Below are 22,594 nucleotides of genomic sequence, written 5' to 3'. Positions count from 1 at the left end.
CTCCATGTTAACTTGTTCTGAGAACTAAGCACCCTACTCTTTTTACCCTTCAAGTTTAAGAAGCAGGGTCAGATGGTTTTTTAATTTCCTTCCTCCCTTCCTGTTTGCCTTCTTCCTTCTTCCCTTCCTCCCTCCCTCCATTAAGATCCTCCCACCTCAAGCCCCCCTCCTATTTCTCCCATTGGTGATATGAATTATCCTAATATATAATGCAGAAATTGAACAGTTAGGAGGTTCCACAACAACAGTACTGGCTTGATTTGGTAAGTTTTTATCCAGGAAAAACAGGTAAATGACATTCAACTTACTTAGTGAACTTCCCCATATCCCCTCTGTGCCAGCTTTTTCATCAAACCATTTTCATTCTAAATGACCATTATAGGTGAATGGCAAATGGCTTAGTAAGTTGTGAAGGTACTGTGGAGTGCTGAGGAAACTGCAGAATGGAAAAGAGGGGGACCTGAGTGTAACCTGCACTTGTCCCATAGTACCTGAAAGTCACTTCCTAACATATGAGGGCAAGCAGGAGGCTACAGGGCCGTGAACTCTTGTAAGGACTGGATGAAAGAAGTGGGGGTGTTTAGCTTGAAGAAGAGGCTATCAAAGGGTAGTATGATAACAGTCTTCTAGGGCTGTTGTGGAACAGGGATACCCCCCCAAAGGTCAGGACTAGGGGCAATGGGGGTAAGGTTTTAAGACAAATTTAGATTTACCATCAATAAAACCTTACTAAGAATAAGAGCTACCCCAAAGGGAAATGGGATGTGTCAGAAAGGAGGGGGGGTTCCCCTCATTGGAGATCTTCAAACAAAGCTTAGGTACCTACTTGTTGGGTGTGTCCTGAAGGGGATTCTTTTTCAAGTTAAGGTCAGACTGGATGGCCATAGAAACCCTTTCCAAATCTGAAGTTCTGTTTCCCTGACACACCTTAGTAAAGTCATCATACCCTTCATCTGTAAAATGAAAGATTGGGCTAGATGACCTTTCAGCTTTCCTCTGACTCCTAGTCTATGATCTTATGGTATCTCAATAGTTCCAAAATGGCAAACTCAACAACTCAACTTGCACCGATTACATTTAACCAGCTCTAGAGTCACAAGACTTCGTTATTGTCATTGTTGAGTTATTCCAGTCAGGTCTGACTCTCTGGGACCCCATCTGGTGTCTTCTTGGCAAAGATACTAGAGTGGTTTGCCATCTCCTTCTGTAGCTCATTCTACAGAGGAGGAAACTGAGGCAAACAAGGTTAAGTGACTTGCTCAGGATCACACAGCTAAAGAGTGTCTGAGACCAGATTTGAACTCAGGAAGATGAGTCTTCCTGACTCCAGGTCTAGCACTCTATCTATGGCACCACCTAGATGACCACTAATGACATGAGTGTATTGTTAAACAGCCATGCTTCTGTGTCCATGTCGGAATGGCTGCTTGAGCAAACTTCTGACCATCTGACTTCATAATTAGGTTTTCCTTCTGCAAACAGAGATGATACAGGGAAGATTTTTGTTCAGAGAGGGGCAGGCTTTGATGGCCAGTGACGTCCCTTCCCATTCCAAGCTCTGTTCACTGTTTGCTGCTCTCAGGCTGGAGCTGTCTCTGGACGGATTCCATCCCTCTTTGGAGATGTGCTTCTTGCCACCATCTTGCTCAGAAAATGGCCCTGGGAGTCCAAGCGTGATGCCGAAATTCAAAAACAAAGGGCAAATTATAGGCATCAGAACGAGAAACTCCAGTCCCAAATTAGGCAGTAGGAGAGTTTTAATTATGCACTAGCAATGCACTTCCCTTTAGAGAAGCTTGTAAAATTAACTCTAACGTAGAACAGAAAAAACTCAAAACCATCAAGAGGCCCCAAAAGCTGAGAGAGGGAGACGTTCGCAGCCACTTCAAAATTCCAGGGCTTTTCTAGATACCCCAACACTCAGGGAACATAAGAAACCTTGCCTCTGGGCTACCAGATGTAGGAAAGAAGGCAAGAATGAGCTTTAGGCCATCTGACTAACTGTCACGAATAACATCCTTTTCCCCCAAATGGGGTCTTACTGATTCAGTGACTGCCCAGGAGTTTTGAACATATCATTTATTATTTTTTTCTGCCCAAGGTGACATTGGCAAGTGGACACAATGACAGGGACCCATAAAGGTCATGAAGCAACTGGTCCATGTGAACACCAGCTCTTACTGCCTTTGTGAATTCTTTAGAGCCCCTTCTCCAATGTAGCTGGAGAGGGGGGTACCTCACGTCAGGCATCTCGCTTCACGAAGAATGTGGTAGCCAGCTTCTGACTCATCACCCAAGAGCTGCATACCATTGTCCTTAAATGGCACTCAGAGCATGAAGTCAAAATCTTGCTTTGGAGCTGGATCCTGGCAAAGGATCCTTTAGCACTCAACAGAATACAGCTAAAGTGGGCATGGGAAGGAGAGATGCTAGGAGCTCAGCCAACTGGGGGATATACATGAGAAGTAGCTCACTATGGTGAAAAGGAGGGGAAAGCCCAATGGGCAGAAAGGCACGCAGCCTGGCTCACTACTCCCCAACAGGGCAGCCATGGTCAAGGGATCTCAACAAAAGTATCATTTTACTGACGAATAAACTGAGGCCCAGGGAGATTTGGTGACTCACCAAAAATCACACAGATGTCAGAGAGAATTGGAACCTAAGCCCTCTGACTTCAGCACATGCATCTTGTCTTTCTTTGATGAATCAAGGAACTGAGGCTTAGAAGCATCAAGTAGGCTTGCCCAAGGTCACAGAGGAAACCAATGGTGGAACTAGACATTAAGCCCAGGCCTCCTGATTCCAGCTCTCTCCTCATGAGAATGTGCTGTCCTCTCTCATTTTTCCAAATCTCAGTTTCCTCATTTATAAAATGAGGCTCAAAATGCCTTTCTAGTAAACCTCACAAGGAACTAATGAAATAAAGAAATCTGAGAATAATGAGAGAAGAAATGGTCATGTGCTTTGAAAATTAAATAGTACTTTATAAAGGTAAGGTATCATTATTAAAAACAGTAAATGTGACCTACATTCAGAAGGCAGAAAATCCCTTCCAAATCAGTTCAGATGGAACATTCTCTCAAACCAGAAATTCAGTGGGGCAAAAGCCCCTCTCCTATCCCCTCAGCCTTCACCCCCTAGACTCCAATTTTTACACTCTGTGTTTGAAAGGATTTCTCTCAAGATGGAAGCAGTCCTAAGCACAGTATAAAGCAGACACTCCTAACAATAAAATGGAATGTATAACCTTGAAAGGTAGTGAGCTGCTCAGCTAGCTGACCACTTTTGTAGCATATCAATGGAAGACATTCATGCTTCAGGGAGGAATAATACTATGAAGTCCTTCAACTCTAAGATTTGATAAAATCCCCACAACAGGACTGCCACTTGAGGAAACCAGCTATGACATCCTACTCTACCAGCCCATGCAGGGCCTCAATGATTACACCCATAAAATAGGGCTTTTTTTTTTTTGCTATCACCAGAAGGACTAAAGGATTAAAGAAACATCTGATAGAAAACATTGAGGTCCCTCAAATGTCCCTCTTACAGGACAGGAGAACACAACCATGGCACTAGGAATGAGGGGAATTTAGAGCCACTATGGGAAGGATGTTCCTCTCAGTTCTGCCACTGGAGATATTTCAAGGCTTTGTCCCTCTTCCTCCCTTTTTCTTTCTGTTGACTGACCTACCTGCAAAGTATCAGGTGTCCTTGGGAGACCACAGCAAGGCCTTTCTTTTCTTCATTGTGCCTTCTATGCCCAATAATAATAAAAGGAATTGACCCCACATAGACTTCAACGTCCAGATTTTGCAAAGTGCTTCCCATATGCATTTAATTTGAACCTCACAACCACCTGGCAAGACAGGTGTCATTCTCTCCATTTGACTGATATAGTAACTGAAGTGAGACAGGTTAAGTGACTTGCCCAGTGGGACACAACTAGGAAGGATCAGAGCTGAAATCCAGCACTCTCTCCATTGTACTCTGCTGGGTACACTTTACCTTCTGGAAATGGGGCCAAACAACTGAGAAGGAGTGGATGTGGTTCAGGCTTAGGCACTATGACCCAGGCTGGATTAGGTTGGACAATTAGCTACCATGAGTCACCAGATCAGATTTAGTCCCAAAGAAGTAAAGCGGATTGGGGGGAAAAGATTGGACCAGAGAGAAGGGAAAGAAGAAAGGGAAGAGGGGAAGGAGAGAAGGAAAAGGAGAAAAGGAAGAGAGGGAAGAGGGGAAATGGAGGGGAGAGAGAGGAAAGGAATAAGAAGGGGACAGGGGGGTAAGGGAGAGAGAGGAGAGGAGCACATTTGAGAGCATATAGTACCATAATACCTTAGATAAGCATGGAAAATATATCTTATATTTAATGCCCCTTGACACTCATTGACATCCAAAATACTTATAAGACAACACCTGTGTACCAGTTATGTAGTACTACGTTCTACATGGTTTAAAATCAGAAACCTTCATTGGACTTAGCAATGATGTGACCCCAGGGAGCAAGAGAGAGAAGGCCTGGTAAATATTTCAGAGTCAGAAACTATCTTTACATCTACACTAGATTCATGGCCTGGCCATAATCCCATGGAATTTTCTCAAAAAGGATTGAGATTTTCCTGGAATTTCAGTAACATTGTCACTAAATTATGTAAACCCATACTAGGCCTATACCCAAAAGGAACTAAAGAAACAGGAAAGGGCTCCCTATGCACAAAATTGATGGCAGCAAAAAATGAGAAACTAATTCACTGGGGACTGGCTGACTAAATTACAGTATAGGCATGGAACAGAATATTATGAAAGTGAGTTTCAGAGAAACCTAGGAAGACTTGTATGGACTGATGCAGAGAGAAGTGAGCAGAACCAGGAGGACAATGTATCTAGTGAAACATTGTAATGACAAATAGCTTTGAAACATTTGCAAACTCTGACCCATGCTTTTACCACTATGATTCTACCCCTCTCCTGACAGAGAGGTGATGGACTCAATGTACAGAATGAGATACACATATATTTTTGGACATGGGCAATGCAGGAATCTAAGCTCCCTCCTGAGGGCAGGGATTCTTTCTTTCAGCTTGCATTTGTATCCCGAGCTCTCAGCAAACTGCCTCACACATAGCAAGCTCTAAATAACTGTTTGCTGATTTAACCATGGAGTGAGAAAAAAATAAATGTTTTTAATTTTAAAATAAAATTAAATTTTAAACAAAGGAATCATGCTACTCACTTACTGAGAGAGATTTGTTTTGTTTGACTATGATTGTGTATAATAAGGGTTTTCTTTTTCTTTTCCCAATTTAGGAAGGGATGGGATGGGAGAGAAAGACAGTAAATGCTTGTTAATTGAAAAAAAAGTCCAAAGCAAAAACACTGAACAGTCAGGAAACTCCCGTGCTTAATAAATGCATGTTGACTGACTGACTGGGGAAAGTTACTTGGGAGCAGCTTCCTCATTGACCAAACAGGGAGGCAAATACTTGCCCAACTTAACTCACTGAGTTGTTTGAAGGTATCACTAGGTATAGGTACATGTAAAAGCATCTTGAAAAACTAAGTAATATCAACTTTAATAAATTCGATGATAGCATTTTTATTCTTCCACTAAAATACTCCTCCAATGCCTCACTGGTGTGTAGGGAGAACCCACTCCAGGGAAAGCATGGCTCCTTGAAAGGCTGACTGAAGCATCATGACTTTCTTCTCCTTGGATGTACACAGAGCATGCCAACATGGCTGTTGGGCAAGAATCGTTTTCACAGATATATTCAGTAGCATGTAAGCTCCCTAGAGCCAGGCGGGTCTTCTTTATTTTTTTTATTTGTGACCTCAGCACCTAGCATGGTACCTAGCACATAGTAAGCTCCTAGTAATTCTTACTTGATTGACACTAGAACTGAAAATCTGAAATACATTTTCTTGGGCTATCATGGACCCTGTTCCCCTCCTTCAATTTCAGTGAAACCTGTGAACCCTTCTTCAGAATAATGCTTTTAATTACATAAAATATATGGGATTTTAAATTATATTGAAATATAGTTATCAAAAGATTAAGAAAAAAATTTACAGGTCAACTCCCTTTCCCTTCTTAAGAACTTCTACCTTAGAATAGAGGAAATAGACTTAAATAAAGCAAGTCACTTAATTCTTTTGGAGTTCAGTTTCTTCTGGAAGAAGTCAGCTTTGGTCCAGTACCTTACAGTTCTAGAGTAACTCTCCAAAGTCCTGACTTTGCCAAGGCCCAAATGGACTGAAGTTCATTGAAGCAGTGCCCTTCCTCTAAGAGCTACAGCTTCCTCCTTTCACCTACCTCTTTGGGGGGCGAGGTGAGCAGGGCAGTATCACAAGGTCATTGATTTCTACCAAGCCCATCTCGTTCAACCCCCGGAATTTACCAAATTAGAAAATGGAGCTACAGAAAATGAAGGGATTTGCTCTGGATCAGAACTGGGATTTCAAGTCAGGTCTTCTAGTTCCAAAATCCAGTCTTTTTCCAAATATGCCATGCTGCTCCTCTGTCCTTAAGACAAACCCAGTTTGGCAGATACAGGATCCTAATCATTCTGTCGCCCTCCTTTCAGAGACCTGCCACCACCAGCTGATAAGAAATCTTGCTTGGCGCCATTAACTAACTTTCCTTTAGATTTCTTTTCCAAGCTGAAGTCAGAGCCAGCCTCTCCTTTTCTCACCCCCTACCCGCCAAATAAATAAATAATGTTTAAATAATGATGCTTTTTTTTTTTTAAAGAAGGAAAAGGGCATATTTAATGTCATCTCCCTAGCAGTCTAGCTGAAATGTTGCATCTCAACTTAAGCTAAATAAACCTAGCCCTGTATTTCTAATTCAATATTTTTCTTGGGTTCTTTCCCTGCCTTGGAAAGATCCCCTCTTCTCTGCCACCCTTGTCTCCCTGCTCCCTTCCCCCACAAGCAAATGCCTCTAAGAAGGACATTCATAAATCTTCATCTTATCTCATGGTATGTCTCACAAAAATCTGAACCTTTGATCAGTTACACAAATTAATTTTCCATTTACATTACAGGGCAACGATTTATTTTATAGTAAAACTAACCAGCCCTGAAAGTCCATTTTAGCCTATAGCTTGGCTGCTGGCCAGGAGGCTGGTTTTTGGCTTGCTTTCTCTATTTTATACTGTCTGGGTTAACGTTTACATTACAGAGTCTTCCTTTTCTGTTTGCTGCAGTCAGCCCAGCTCATCCTCTCATGGTAATAATACAGACGGCCCGTTGACTGCACCAGTCTAAATCGTCCAGTGGCACACTGGGTGTTCTGAGTGTTTGGGGAGTGAGGAAGGAGGAACATGGAAGGATGACTGCTGTAAATCTGGGAAGCACAGTGGGTGGTATGACAGAAAGAAAGCTGAATTTGGAATCAGAGGAATTGGGTTCTGTCCCTTGCTACTTGGGTGACCTTGGGCAAGCCATGGAGCCTCAGTTTCTTTATCCGTAAAATATGAGGTTGAAGAACTAGATGACCAGCTGGAGATCTATGGCCCTATGCGATGATATCTTTCCTTGTCTGTAAAATAAGGAGAATGGGTCAGATAATCTCTAGAGTTCTGTCCAACACGAGTATTTTCCAAACCCCAAAGCATCCAATCCCTTTCTACTTTCATTTCTGGTGAAACTTAGGTGGCAGAGTTGAATGGAGGTCTCTCTCTTCTTCCTCTTCCTACCTCTGATGATGCCTATCTCACCTTCTTCTAGGCTAAAGTTCTTAACTTGGAGTCAGTAAACTTAATTTTTTTTGATAACTATTTCAATATAATTAACTTCCTTTGTAACTGTACATATTTCCTTTTGTGAATCTTAAAGAATAATTCTGGAAAGGGGGCCAGAGGCATCACCAGATTTCCCAAGGGGTCAAGAGCATGACAAAGATTGAGTAGCCCTGATCTACAATCTAGATAGCAGGGGCCTTAAGAGATGGTGCAATCTGACTTCCTTAATTTGCAGATGAGGCCACTGATGTCCATCAAGGGAAAGATGAGTGCTGTCTAAGCCTCTGTCTAAATGCTGTTAAGGAATAACCACAAAGGGTATATGGTAATTTAATTTTTTTCAACCACATTCTTTCCCTTGGCTGTGCCCTTTATTTTGATACAAAATTACTGTTGGCAAGATAAGTGCAAGATGGAGAAGTGAAATGATCAAAGGGAACCCAGTAGAATACAATCTCCTTAAGGGTAAGAAGGTTTTCATCTTTGTTTCTGTAGCCTTAACAAGTAGTTCAAGGTGTTGCTACATACATTAGGCACCCAGTATTGAACTGGATGTAACTGAAGGGAGCTAGGCTCTTCCTTATCCAACATTCCCCAAAAGAACCCAAGATAAAGAGCAGATAAATGGCAAACACACACACACACACACACACACACACATTTTTAAAGGAATAAAGGGAAAAAATAAAGTAATAAAATAAAGGGCACAGAAACAAATGAAAAATACCATAGTAAAACTGATTAAGGTCAAGTACTGGAATCAGCACAGACAGCAAGAGAACCTACCCAAAGCTCTCTCAAATGAATCAGTGACACATCCCATTAAGGGGAGTTTGGGCAGGACAAAGTCAAGTACAAGTCATGTCATCATTTCTCTGATGTTATGGTCTTCTTCGAAAACCGAAAGACAAACACAGACAGACACACCCACAGTAATTAAGGAAGAACTAGAAAGCTAAGTATAAGACCAAAGAGTTTGAAGAAAGAAAAAGATCTCATGTGGACATGAAATGTTACTTCTTCCCCATTTGGGGTGTACATGTTCATATTTTCAATCCAGTCATTGATTTCATTGACCCTTGGAGCTGGAAGGGAGCCCCAGTGGCTATCACCTTCAACCCCTATTTGAAAAGAATCCCCTAAATGATATAATTAATAGCTGGTCATCCAGCTTTTGTTTGGAGATCTCTAGTGAGGGGGGAAATTCACCCTCTCTCTCTCATTCCACTTTTTCAAAAGAAAATATTAGAGCTTTCAAAGCTCCAATTGCCAAAAAAAATTCTCTCTCTTCCAACCCCTTCCTGCCCACTTATATTTGCCACTTTTTTCCTTCAACCCAACGTGCCAACTCTGCCCTCTGCTGATAAGCAAAGTTTCAGAACAAATTGCCAGGTGACATTTGCCTAAACACTGTCATATTTATATGATAACGCTAATTTTGAAATCCCAGGTCCCAGAAGCTGCTACACTGTCTGATTCTGCTGCATGGTTATAATTATGTCAATCAATCAATCAATTGTTCATGAAACATCTACCATGTGCCAGGCTCTGTGCTAGGCTTCTGATACAAGTACGAAGAAGGAAGCAATTTCTATTATCAACAGGCTTTCATTCCAATGGGTCTAGACAATGAAAGAGAGAGGGAGAGAGAGGGAAAGAGAAGATAGATATGTGTATATACAATATAAAGTTAATAAATGCATACATATACACATAAATGCAAGGAAAGCAATTAAATTTTTACAAGGAGGCTGGGGATGAAGGGCACCAGCAGCTGGAGGGAATCAAGAAAATCTCCATGTAGGAGAGCATGTTTGAGCAGCATCTTCTAAGAAGAAAAGGACTCTATGGTCATCCTGGCTGGTCTCTGCCTACTGTGGGGGCTCTGTGCCACCAAAACACCCTGTCCCACACAGAGCTCTGTTTAGTGCCTTGCCATCTCAAGAAAGTTACAAAGTCAGAAAGAGATGCCAGAGATAGTAATGTGGTAATGGATGTAGCAATTAATCTCCCAATTGAAAATGTCAGAGATAATTACCAAGTCATTCTCAGGGAGGGGGCCCTGCCTGGCTAGGGCTGGCCAGGCAGTTACCTCAGCTGCAGCCCAAGGCACTCACTGGCCCAGCCCATGTGTCCCAACACTACATGGAAACATCCTTGGCTGCTCTGTGACCTCCCACTTCAGTCCTTTTGGCTTGTTCTGGCTGTTCTGGCTCTCCTTGCCCGTTTCTTGTACTGGTGGGCAAAGGGTGTAATGGAACTGACCATGGTGAAAAGAAAAGACAGAAGAACTGGCCTGAAAATGTAGCTTGTGATAGGAAGGGAAGGGTATACCCTTCAGGTGCCACAGCAAGGTCAAGTATTTGTTACAGCCTGGGAAAAGCTGACAAACACAGGATTAGAAAGCATCTTATCTCAAGGGCTGGAATGGTACATGGACCACATCCAACATTCTTCCTGTTCCATACTCATATGGAGCTTTTTACCCAGGGACTCAGGAGATGACTCAGAAAACACCTGCCGGTCACCACAGTCCATATGGCTTTACTGTTCCATCAGCAGTCACTAATAGGTTCTGTACCTCTAAAGAAATCCAGTATCACAGAAAAATGTGATCTTTGGGGAGCCAACGGAGAGGGCTGGGTTGGGTGCCTCTAGAGTTTTCAGGCTGATGGCTTCCTTTCTGTTCTATGTCACTAGTTTACATTCAGCCTCGACTCACATGGATTGGTAGAGTTCATAGGATCATATAGGCTCATCTGTCCATGATAGGAAAGATATCTGATCCAACCCCCTATTTTACAGGTGAGGAAACAGAAGCTCAGAGAAGGAATCATTTGCTCCAGGTTACCTAGGTAGCAAGTAGCAGAGCTCGAATTCAAACCAATATCCTTTGACTCCAAACCAATGCTCTTTCCAGTGAACCCAACTTCTTCTGACTGTTGCTTAGGGACCAAGGGGTTATTCCTCATAGCTCAGGGGACCCCAATACGATAGACCACTGAGTATTCTTCAGTTAGGAACTTCATTCTTAAGGACAAGAAATATATGAAAAAGCCACCACTAGTACCAGCACCAGCACCAGCACCACGCTCATTTCAGTCTTTCATCATCTCTTACCTGGACTGCTACAACAATCTCCTGCATGGTCTCCCTGCCTCAAACATCTACCCACTCTAACCCATCCTCCAAAAGTTGCTAGTCTGATCATGGCATCCTCCTTTGCTCAGTGAACTCCAGTGGCCTCCTATTGCCTCCAGGATCAAATATAAATTCTATTGTTTTGCATTTAAATCTCTTCACAACCTGGCCACTTTCTTATCTTTACAATCTTCTTGAAAGTTGTTCTCCAGCTCCTCACATACTAACTGTTCAGCACATCTGGCTCTCCATTTCCTGTCTCTTTGCCTTTGAAAGAACTGCCGGGCCATTCCTGGAATGCTCTCCTACCTCACCTCTACCTTCTGGAATCCCTGGTTTCCTTCAAAATTCAGCTTACCACCTACTACATGAAAACTTTCTTGGATCCAATCTTCTGAAAACTACCTTTTATGTGTTTTGCATTTTTTAAAGAAGAGTTTTCTATATCCCTACCTCAATAATTACAGAAAGATCGGAATTCTCTATTGAATCAGAGGTGTGAACTAGGTGAGAATAAGTTCTAGATCCTACTATTGAATCAATCAGCCAGAATATTTTAAACTAACTGCAAAAAGTCCTTGGTTAATGTAGAAATCCTTGAAAACCATTGGATAAAATAGAATGTATAGGAAATTTATTCCTCCTTTCCTTTTCTGTCAGAATGTAAGGTCCTTGAAGGCAGGGATGTTCTACTTTCATCTTCTGTCTTGGCATTTAGCAAAATATTCAGCACTCTATAAATACTTAATATCTGTTTGTTGATTGATTAATTGGTCTGGTGTTTGATCTCGGTCTCTGAGGCCTAAGTTCATAGAGACCAAGTTAAACTGAGGCCAGCACAGTCAGTTAGCCTGAGGAACTGCTCTTTTAGGGCAAGACCTATAAGGAAGGTCTTATTTAAAAAAAAAGAAAAGTGACACTTTATGCAAATGTTTGTGACTGGTTTGAACTTGTCTCACCTAACCTCTTCCAAAATCTCAGCTGCTCAAGATGTCCTTGGCATGGGAAACCTGACTGGATACAAGCTACCATTTTTGGTTCACATGTAAAGTATTCTGACTGGTGCCTCCATTCTCACTCCAATTTCTCCTCCACTGAATGTACTCTCCCAATTCTCCCTATAGTCCTAGTCCAGTCTCAAGTTAGAGATAGAAGATGAACGCACTCATTCCAAAGGGGCTGATTCTGTTGCTCCTGAAGTCCCTATTAATTTTTTTTTAAATTTCTGGTTTCACTTCAAAATTCCCATTCCCATGAATGCCTTGGTAGAAATATTTTAAAGATGCACTCCAGCCCCCTGCTGCTCTACTTCACAGTTAAGGGTACTTCGCATAGTTAAGAACCATTCCACATTTATCCTGTGTATGGCAATATATTGCTACCCCCCTCAACAACTGCAAGCTCCTTGAGCATAGAGATTATTTCATTTTTGTCTTTGTCATTGATAAGTTCCTCCTTGAAAATCCATTTTGAAACAAAGGGGCAGATCAGTCACCCTGATTCTCCAGACTTCATTACCTATGTCCCTGCTTGGGTACCTCCACCCAACCCCTTTCCCATTTCTTCTTTTGTGGGTTATCATCTTCCATTAGAATATAAGGTCCTTGAGGGCAGGGGCTGTTTTTATTTTTGCTTGTGTTTGTATCACAAGCACTTAGAATAGTGCCTGGCACATAGTCTATATCTAATAATGCTTGTTGACTGAATAAACGATTACTCAAGGTCACACTGGTAAAGCTGAGATCTGACCTCTGATTGTGATTTGGAGTTCAGTGCCTTCTCTAATGCAACAATCATCCTGATTGTTCACTCCTCCCCTCTCCTTTGTATCACCAGGGCCAAATCCTTTCCCCACACTTCTCTTTTCCTTCCTGTTAAATTCAACCTTTCCTTTAACTTTTCTTCCCCCTAAGATGCACCTACTCCTGAGAGTCTCATATGTTCTGCTTGAAGGTGCTCAACAAATGTTAATTTGTTTAACAGTGAGGTCAAGGGGTTAAATGACTGGTCCAGGGTCTCAAAACAAGTGAGCAGCTGAACTGGACTGAACATTGAAGTCTCCCATCTGGTCAGTGCCTCAGAACAAAGCCCAAGCAGGATATCATTGCTTCTTTAATTAGACAATAAGTGGTCTTTAATAAAGGAAATTAATTTAATTAGGACTCTCAGTCCGGTATTTCAATTCTAATATATCCCGGATACAAACAACTCTGGAAAAAGCCTTTGAGATCAAAATGGCTTTGGGTTTCCATGGGTATTTATCAGCTCCAGACCAATAATGGAATCTGTCCTTCATTTAATGAAAAACCCAGAAGACTTTTGAGTCTTTCTCTAGTTTTCAGAATCCAGGCTACAAACCTTGCAAGGTCTTACCATCCTCCACAAAACCTTATGTAATAGAACTTTACTCATTTTAAAATCACTACAATATAAAACTGAGCACATACCACTTCTCCTCCACCCCCCTCTCCCTTTCCTTCTCTCTTTCCCTCCCTCCCCCCCATCTCTCTCTGGCAACCCACTATACCAGATGAATATTCAACTCCACACTAGAAATAATTCCCTGAACCTCAGTTAGTTTGTCTACATCCTTTACACTGGTTTCTTGATAATGATCTCTTTAGGCAGAGACTTTGACGTGCAACTTCTTTTCATTTTTTCAAGCAAAGTATTTCTTAGTCTCCAACTGGCTAATACGTGGACAAACCACTTACTCCCAGGATCCCTTTCCCCAAAACCTCCCAACAGGAAAAGGACCTATCATGTCCCATAAGTGCAAGAGGATAGTCATGTGGTTGTGATGTCCTATTGCTAAGCCCACCACCAGAGTCCTCCCCATCAACACAGAAAGGTCAAATTTTCAACTGTCAGATGCTTAGACATTTAAACCACAGATCAATCAGCATCTAAATCAAAGTGACTGGTTGATGAGTCAATAAGAGAAGCCATATTGGAACCCTGGATCCTTGATTCTAAAATATATTTCCTTTCTTTTTTTTTAATTTAAAAAAATTGGCCCTACCAATAATTTCCCCCATATTACAAGACATTGCCAATCTTTTATCCCATCGAGATCTCTAGAGAAATGCAACCAAGTTAAGTCAACAAGTATTTATTAAGGTCCTACTATGCGTGAGGTACTGTGCTAAGTGCTGAGCATACAAAGAAAGGCAAAACAGTATGTGCCTCAATGAGTTCACATTCTAATGAACAACCCACAGTAGGACAACCAGGAAAGACCTTAGTCAGTTACTAGGTAAGTCACTTAATCCCAATTGCCTCATCCTGGGTCATCTCCAGTCATCCTGATGAATATTTGGTCACTGGATTCAGATGGCTCTGGAGGAGTAGTGGGCTGGTGACCTGCACAGCCCTCCCTCACTCAAAAACAAATTCAAGTGCAAGTCATGTCATTATTTCTCTGATGGCATGGTCTTCTCTGGCAACGAAGGACGAACACACACACTTAATCCCTCAGTGCCAGCTCTAAATCTATAATTCTAGGAAGGCTGGGGTGAGAGGTACTGGGCAAAAGCCAAAAGAAAAGGAGGTGAGAGTCAACTTGCACAGCTGAAGTGGAGGAATTGGATTCCCCAATAAAAAGCATTATTTCGAGTCATTCAAGGAAGCCAGCATGCTCTGGATTCACAGGCCATTTAAAAACATTTGTTCATTACCTACACTTTTCTGCCACCCACCCCCCCAACACATCTCCAACCCTCCCTCTCCTTAGCAACACCATCCCCAAGCATAATGAACATTCCAAAAACTGACTTCTTGTGGTAAGGAGAACCACAGCTCTGTACTTGGGAGTTCAAATCATTTTATTTCCAAGCTGCAACTCATTGCAAAAGGCTTTTACCCCACAAACCAAGCACAGCACAACCTCATTTCAATACAGCTCATCATTAAACAGATTCAAAGATACCATAGCTCAAATTACATCCCTTGAAGGGAAGAGAAACCAACAGGCCAAGCCTAATTAGGACTCCCTCCTAAGAACTCCTGGATAGCATGCACTTAGCACTGGAACAGCTCAAAGAATCAAACTGTCCCACTCTAAGGAATCTTTGAGATCCTTTAGTCAAGTGGATATGATAGAAAGAGGGCTAGCTTTTGGGTCAGAAGACCTGGCTCTGGATCCTGGTTCTACCATCTGCTTCCTGTGGAAAAGTCATCACCTTCCTGGCCTAAATTTCCTCAGTGGTAAAATAAAGGCATTAAACTGAATGGCCTTTAAGATCCTTTCCAGCTCCAAGTCCATGCTTCTAGTCACGCACTCATTTGACACTTTTTGTATACTATCCTCATAGAATCTGAGAACCACAGAGTTTCTGAGAAGGAAGGGATATGGGCAGCCACAGCCCAAATTAAGTCAGGAAATGAAGCCCCTCCATGATGTACTCAACATGTGACCATCCACCTCTGCTGGAAGACCTCCAGTGCAGGGGGACTTAAGGCAGTTCATGCCATTTTAGTAGGTCTACACTAATTGATAGAAAGCTTTCCCTTTCATCTTGCCCTTTAGTAGTGTCTACCCCATCACTCTAGTTCTGTTCTGGGGGAAGGTGGGGCTGAGCAGAGAAAGTATGGTCCCATTTACACTTGACTGCCTTTCAGATATACAGAAGACGGCTACTGAATCCTAAGAAGTCTGCTGTTCTCTCTTGACTTATTCTTCCAATGCACCTGCTTTTTATTTCTAGCCAAAGTCTCCAATGGAAGGGGTCTTAAAGGTCATCTAATGAAACATGTGCTTGTAGAGGAATGCTGCCATGAGTAAAACTCAGCCACCATCTTAAGCCCTCTAGTAAGAGACAAGTTCCACTCATGGCTTATGCTTGTGCTCTTTAAAGTAAGAATTCTTAAGCTTTTTTTGTGCCATGAACTTCTTGGGCAGTCTGGTGAAGCCTAGGTTTTTAAATGCATAAAGTAAAATACATTAAAGTTACTAAGGAAATCAATTTTATGAAAATATAGTCATCAAAATAGGGCGTTATTTTTTTTTAAAAGTTCATGGACTCCAGGTTAAGAGCTCCTGACTTAGAGTAAAGGAGAAGAAATCTAATTTTCTTTGATAGGACAGCTTCCATGAGATACCTTTGCAAGCAGCTCTTATTCCCATGCTTTCCTACTCACTTTAAACATCCTCCCTATCTGCAACTGACCCCAGTCAGGATTTTCACCTCACTCATCAAGCTGCCACCTTCCAGACTGGTGAACAAAGTTCACGCCAAAAGGAGGCACTCAGAGCTGAACACAGTCATTCCACTATGATCCACACAACCAAGGGATCATTTCCATTGCTCTCAACATTTATTCTCTTAAATGGCTACCATGAACATGGGAATTCACATGGTTGCTAATGGAAGGGACTCATCCAACCTATTTCTGAAAAAGAATCCTCATTACAACATACCCAACAAGGGGTCATCCAGCCTCTATAGGAAGACTTCCAATGAAGGAGAAATGTCACTCCCTCTAAATGCAGTCCTTGCCACTTACAGCTAGCACTACTTCTTAGAAGGCAGTTGGAGACTCTGAGTCTAATTTTTCCCCTTTGTTACTTCCTCTGATCACTCCTTGCTTTTCCTCTGCATCCAAATAAAACAAGCAGAGTCCTTCCAATGTTTGAAGAAATCTATCTCGTTCTCCTGAAATCTTCTCCAAGTTACATATGCCCAGCTTCTTCACCCAGTCTTCTATTGCCATGGACTCAAGGCCCTTCCTCATTCTGGTTGCCCCCCTCTGGATGATCTCCAGGTGCTCACTGTGGTTCATCAGTCAGTAAATACCTTTTGGCTCCTACAACATAAAGCCCAGCATTGGACGAGGGAATAGAAGAAAACAGAAGATTCCTAACCCCTAATTTTCATGCCAGGTACAGTATTTTGTTTGTGCACCTTGATTCAAAGGGTTAAAAAATGGATATGAACATGAAGCTAAAGCAAAAACTGCTGCCATATCAGTCATCTCTGCCCCACTTATTTGTTCCAGGTGGGGAGTGACAAGATGGCTACAACTGACTTGGAATCTCAGTATCCTCTACATCAGTGACGAGCAATTCAGGGAGTTGGAATCAACCTCCCCGGCCCAGACACAATGCAGCCTCTACCCTGCCAGCCAGATGCCTTGTTCCCCACTGGTACCCTCACCTCCCATCCCCCAGGCTCCACAACGGTTATTCATCGGCAGCACAAGAGGCATGTAGTCAAACTTTCCAAGCATTGGGTTACACTGAGTCAGTTTACACAAAATGACAAAACATGACACAATAGACTTTGATGTAAAAGAGGGAAGCTTCTTTCAAGGAAGGAGGAGGGAATGAGCCATGAGATTCCCATTAACATTTCTGCAGACTTGCAGAGGTTCATTTCCCATGCATGGCAGGGGGAAAACTGGAGAGTCAGAAATTTGGGACTTGCTCACTTCAACATGTCTGTTACTCATCATGGTTTCTCTGACTTGCAAGTCTGCAACTTTTTCTTTCATGTCTGACTGGGCCAGCTCCTTATAAGTTTACTTGCCTTTCAGTTTATCTTATTTATTAAGGGAATACACTAGGCATTAAGGGAATATACTATGTGATATTAGTAGTACAAAGATACTATGCGAAGTACAGGGATATCAAGATGAAAATAAAACTGGCCCTGCCCTCAAGGAATTTACATCTTCTCCTTTCAATAGTTATATAAGTCAGGTAGATTTCACATTTTAGAGTAGTTCTAAACTTTATTGTTTTCATGAATAATTTAAAGAAATGAAAAAACTACCCCTGTTTAGATATCCAGTTCAGGTATTATTTAATTAAAGCCCATAGCGGTGCTTAATGAATGGTTGCTGAATGTTTAGTAAACAAGGGTGGCCAACAGAAGAAAGAGACAGTGATTCTTGGGAAGTCAAATGTTGTTATTGGCTCTGAGCACCTGGAGACAGAATAAGCGAACTAAGGGTGGTTCTTTCTGCCTCTCTGCCTTATGGAAAGATATAATTAACTTGGTCCCAGTACCATACTGTTCATAGAGTAGACACCCAAAATATATCAGTAGCTCCAGATAGCAGTGAGTGCCAAAGAAGATGGGTAGATCAATTTTCAGTAGTGAATGGGCCAGTCATGACCCTCATCTCTGTTGCTTGCCAATCTAGGCCCTTTTGACATTGGTCAAGAATTGCACCCTTGGAAGAATTTATGACCAAACAAGAGATAGAGAACATTATGACATGCAAAACGGATGATTTTGATTATGTTAAATTGAAAAGTTTTCACACAAAGTCGATGCAACCAAGATTAGTAGGGAAGCAGAATGTTGGGAAACAGTTTTTACAACCAGTGTCTCTAATAAAGGCTTCATTCTAAAATATAGAAAGAAATGAGTTGAATTTGTGAGAAAGCAAGTCATTCTCCAATTGATAAATGGTCAAAGGATATGAACAGGCAGTTTTCAGAGGATGAAATTAAAGTTATCTATAGTCATGAAAAACAATGCTCTCACTATTGATTAGAAAAATGCAAATCAAAACAGCTCTGAGATACCACATCATACCTATCAGATTGGCTAACATGACAAAACAGGAAAATGATAAGTATTGAAGATGTGGGAAAATTGAACCCAAATGCATTGTTGGTGGAGTTGTGAACTGATTCAACCATTCTGGAGAGCAGATGCCCAAAGGGCTATAAAAATATGCATACCTTTTGACCCAGAAATACCACTTCTAGGTCTGTATTCCAAAGAGATCATAAAAACTGGGAAAGGACCCACATGTACAAAAATATTTACAACAGCTCTTTCTGTGGTGGCAAAAAACTGGAAATTGAGGGGATGTCCATCCATTGGGGAATGGCTGAACAAGTTGTGGTATATGAATGTAATGGAATACTATTGTGCTATAAGAAATGATGAGCAGGAAGACCTCAGAAAACCTGGAAAGACTTATATGAACTGATGCTGAGTGAAATGAGCAGAACCAGGAGAACATTGTACACAGTAATTGTGTGATGTGTGATTGTGCACATGACTGATTGTGCAATGACTGATCTTGATAGACTTAGCTCTTTTCAACAATGCAAGGAGGATCTAAGACAACTCCAAAAGGCTCATGATGGAAGATGCTATCCACATCCAGAAGAGTCTGCATGCAGATGGAGGCATATTATTCACTCTCCTTTTCTTTGTTATTTTGTTTTGTTTCTTCTTTCTCATGATTCCTCCCATTAGATCTAATTCTTCTTTATATCACGACAAATGTGAAAAAAATGTTTAATATGAATGTATAAGTAAAGCCTATAACAGACTGCATGCCATCTTGGGGAGGGGGGAAGAGAGGCTAGGGAAGAAATTAAAAACTTAAAATCTTATGGAAGTGAATGATGAAAACTAAAAATAAATTATATATGTATATAATTATACACACACATATACATATATATACACACACACATATATATGTATACACACACATACACATATATAAGCTTTTTGAGAGCACCGCCACTCAAAAAAAAAATTGCATCCTTGGCAAAATTTAAAAAACTGGAAAATCTGTTAAAGGGATTAGAACCTGAATGACTTATGTTGCATTCTGAATGTGAACATAAGGAAGAATATACATATTGCTCAGCACTACACAGTACTTCTACAAAAACTGATCGTGTTTTTGCAGAGAAATAAGTATAATGGAACACAATGGAAATATTAAGCACATCCTTTGCAGATCATAGTGCCACAAAGAATAGTAAATTATTGCAGAAAATACTTGCAAAATATATAGACTTATTTGGAGACTTAAGAATGACAAGTTGAGTACATGAATGGGTCAAAGAAGTGTCACTCTGGAAAGAAATCTAGGTTGGCTCCCAGATACCCACTATGTAAAAAATCCTAATTGAATACTAATAAAGATGATAATAATAGCTTAAATTTACATGATGCATTACTATTAAAAAGTTTTGTATCCATCATCTCTAGTGAAATTATATTTGGCATTCACCCAATTCCTGGTCCTCTCTTTCCCCTAATAACCTTGCTGCTATCCTATGATGATGAAATTCACTGTACTTAGAGAATGCTCCAGGTCAGTCTCTACTTAGGCAATGCGTTACAGTAGAAAGAATACTGGTTTTTAGAAACAAATGATCTTGTTTGATTTGCTCACTATGAAAGTTTGGGCCACAACTTGCACATCTATAAAATAAAGGGGTTGGACTGAAGGATCTCTCAAGGGTCCTATCCAGTTTTAAATCCCATGATATTCAATTCCCAAAAGGGTCCTATACACCAAAATCACTCCTCTGTCTCTCTTTTACATTCCAGTAAATAGGAATAGCTTATTACTGGAGTTTGGGCTAAGCTCAGCTGGGGTTTAGAGTAAAATAATTTGATTAAACCCCTCTACACTGAGATATAAGTGATAGATAACTCTCTTAAGGGTTGTTTGTCTTTAAAAAAATATTGAGATCTTTTGTCTTTATATTATGCTTATTCCCAAATGTATTCCTCTCTCCTTCTCCTCTCAGGGGACCATCCCCTATAACAGGGGTTCTTAACCTGGAGTCAGGGAACTTTTTGCTCACTGTATTTTGATAACTGTATTTCAATATGATTCACTTACATTACAATCTTATGTATTTTACTTCGTGAATTTAAAATATTACTTTGAGAAGGGGTCTACATGTTTTACCAGACTGAAAAAGGGGTCTAAGACACACACAAAAGGTTTTAAGAGCCACTCCCCTATAACAAAGAACACAAAAACAGATGGAAGAATGAGCCAGCAAAACCAACTGTTGCATCGAAACATTCCGTTATTATATGAAATGTTTCACCCCCATCGTTCCCCGCCTCTTCAAAGAATGGGTCAGAAGTGCTTCTCATATTTCTTCTGAGCAAGCCAAAACTTGTCTAGTTTCACAATATTCAATTTTGATTATTTTGTTTTCTTCCCATTAATATACATATTTATTTATTTTTCAGTAATTGTGTTGTTGTTTTCCTGGCTCTGCTTTCTTCACATTGCATCAGTCTGTAGAAGTCTTCCCATGGCTTCCCTATGTTCATTGTAATCATCATTTCCCATAACATATTTCATAGTTCATTACATTCGTATTTAGTCATTATCCAGCACTGGCCTTTAGATCTTTTCTCATTGGTTAAAAAAAATTGTAGTGGAAAGAATATTTTTGTGTGTATTACGCCTGCCCAAGCTTTCAGTCCCAAACACTTCCCCCCACATTCAGGCAGAACTAGTGGGTGTGCTGCTTTTGAAAAGTTCCTGACATCACTACACAGAGCTTGGTGAGTAAAATGATCACATGGCAGGAAGGGCTAGAATGTGGATCAGGAGAGGGAACTCTAACAGTGGCCTCAGTCAAGCTAACTTTGGAATGATAAGAGGTGACTCCTTTGGTAAAGTGCCTTCCCAAAGGATCTTGTAAAGTTGATGACTCTCAGGTCTACATTCAGGTTGATCACTCTAGGGTCCATCTACACCAGGGACCTTTATCACTAGAACCTTAAGTAGAACAATAATACTGACATTGGTCCTGGAAAGGGTATGTCAATGTACTGTTGCTATGGTTCCTGGGACTGCTCAGAACCACACATCCTCCCTGGACACATCCTCTATATGTGTAGAATGGATATTCATTGACAACTCGCATTGGCTTGCCTATTGTATTTGTTTCTCAGTTCTTAGAGCAGGACTTGACAGCTAACTAAAAATGTTTTGTCACTTAATGATTCATTCATTCGGAGAAACTTCATGAGTTTCTGGCAACCCTTATGTTAGACATCCCTCATCCCTGGCCCTCAACAAATGGCCCATAATCTATCTCCCACCTGGCATTATGGTAGGTATCATAGGCTGGTTGGGATCAAGTTCAAGGTGAGGCCTCAGGAGATGATGAAAACTTGCTTACCCCACAGTGACAGCAAACAGCTGTCCAAGGAGCGGCACCTCTGGTCCCCACCCATGGCAGCCTCCCCCCAGCCCTTCTGGAAGCTCTGACACTTCATCTGAGAAATGTTGCTCTGTGTAGGCATAAATTAAAGGGGTTATAACATTGCCTAAAAATAACAAATGCATTCACTACTCTAAATGCTGAATTACTTTTTAATGCATGGTGATTGAATTCCATGCCAGCTGAGGTCCGTCTGTATCCTGCAACGTCCACAGCAGGCTATATTTGGAAGGGAACCTTGACTGAGGCTGCAGTTTTGCTGATGCAATCTGCACGGTCTTCTGAGTTAGCTAAATACAAAGCTATCCATTCAGGCAATTTCTTGAAGCAAAATCTATGACTTACAGTTTTTCCAAGCTCGCTATACTCTGGTCACAACCTATCTTTCTAGTGTATGTATTATGCACACAATACATAGGTGTATATAACATGTGCGTATGTGTGCATGTGTGTACACATGTATGCACACATGTGTTTGTAAACATAAATACATGCACACATGTGATATGTGCAGATTTATATGTATACCGATTTTAGGGTCTGGCCACACTGTACCATTTGCTGTTGTCCAAAATGGATTCTAGAATTTTTTGCCCCCAAGCCTTTGTTTATGCTCCTCTCAGCCAGTCCAGATCCTACCCACCATTCAAGGTCCAGTTCAAATTCTCCTCCCCAGGAAATCATCCCTAGTCCACTTATCCAAAAATGGCCTTTCCTTCTTCTGTGAACATTGTCTGCATTT

The 22,594-nt window shown here is 41.2% G+C and overlaps 1 protein-coding gene across 3 annotated transcripts in view; it reads right to left on the bottom strand.

Moving 5' to 3' along the window:
- Window positions 1-22,594, bottom strand: part of PRICKLE2 (prickle planar cell polarity protein 2) — a 351,667-nt gene that overhangs the window by 134,924 nt on the left and 194,149 nt on the right. The window lies entirely within an intron of this gene.

Source organism: Notamacropus eugenii, chromosome 3 (genome assembly GCF_028372415.1).
Source record: "Notamacropus eugenii isolate mMacEug1 chromosome 3, mMacEug1.pri_v2, whole genome shotgun sequence".
Taxonomy (NCBI): domain Eukaryota; kingdom Metazoa; phylum Chordata; class Mammalia; order Diprotodontia; family Macropodidae; genus Notamacropus; species Notamacropus eugenii.
The sequence above is the reverse complement of the archived record's forward strand: the minus strand, read 5'-3'. Positions and strand labels throughout refer to the sequence as shown.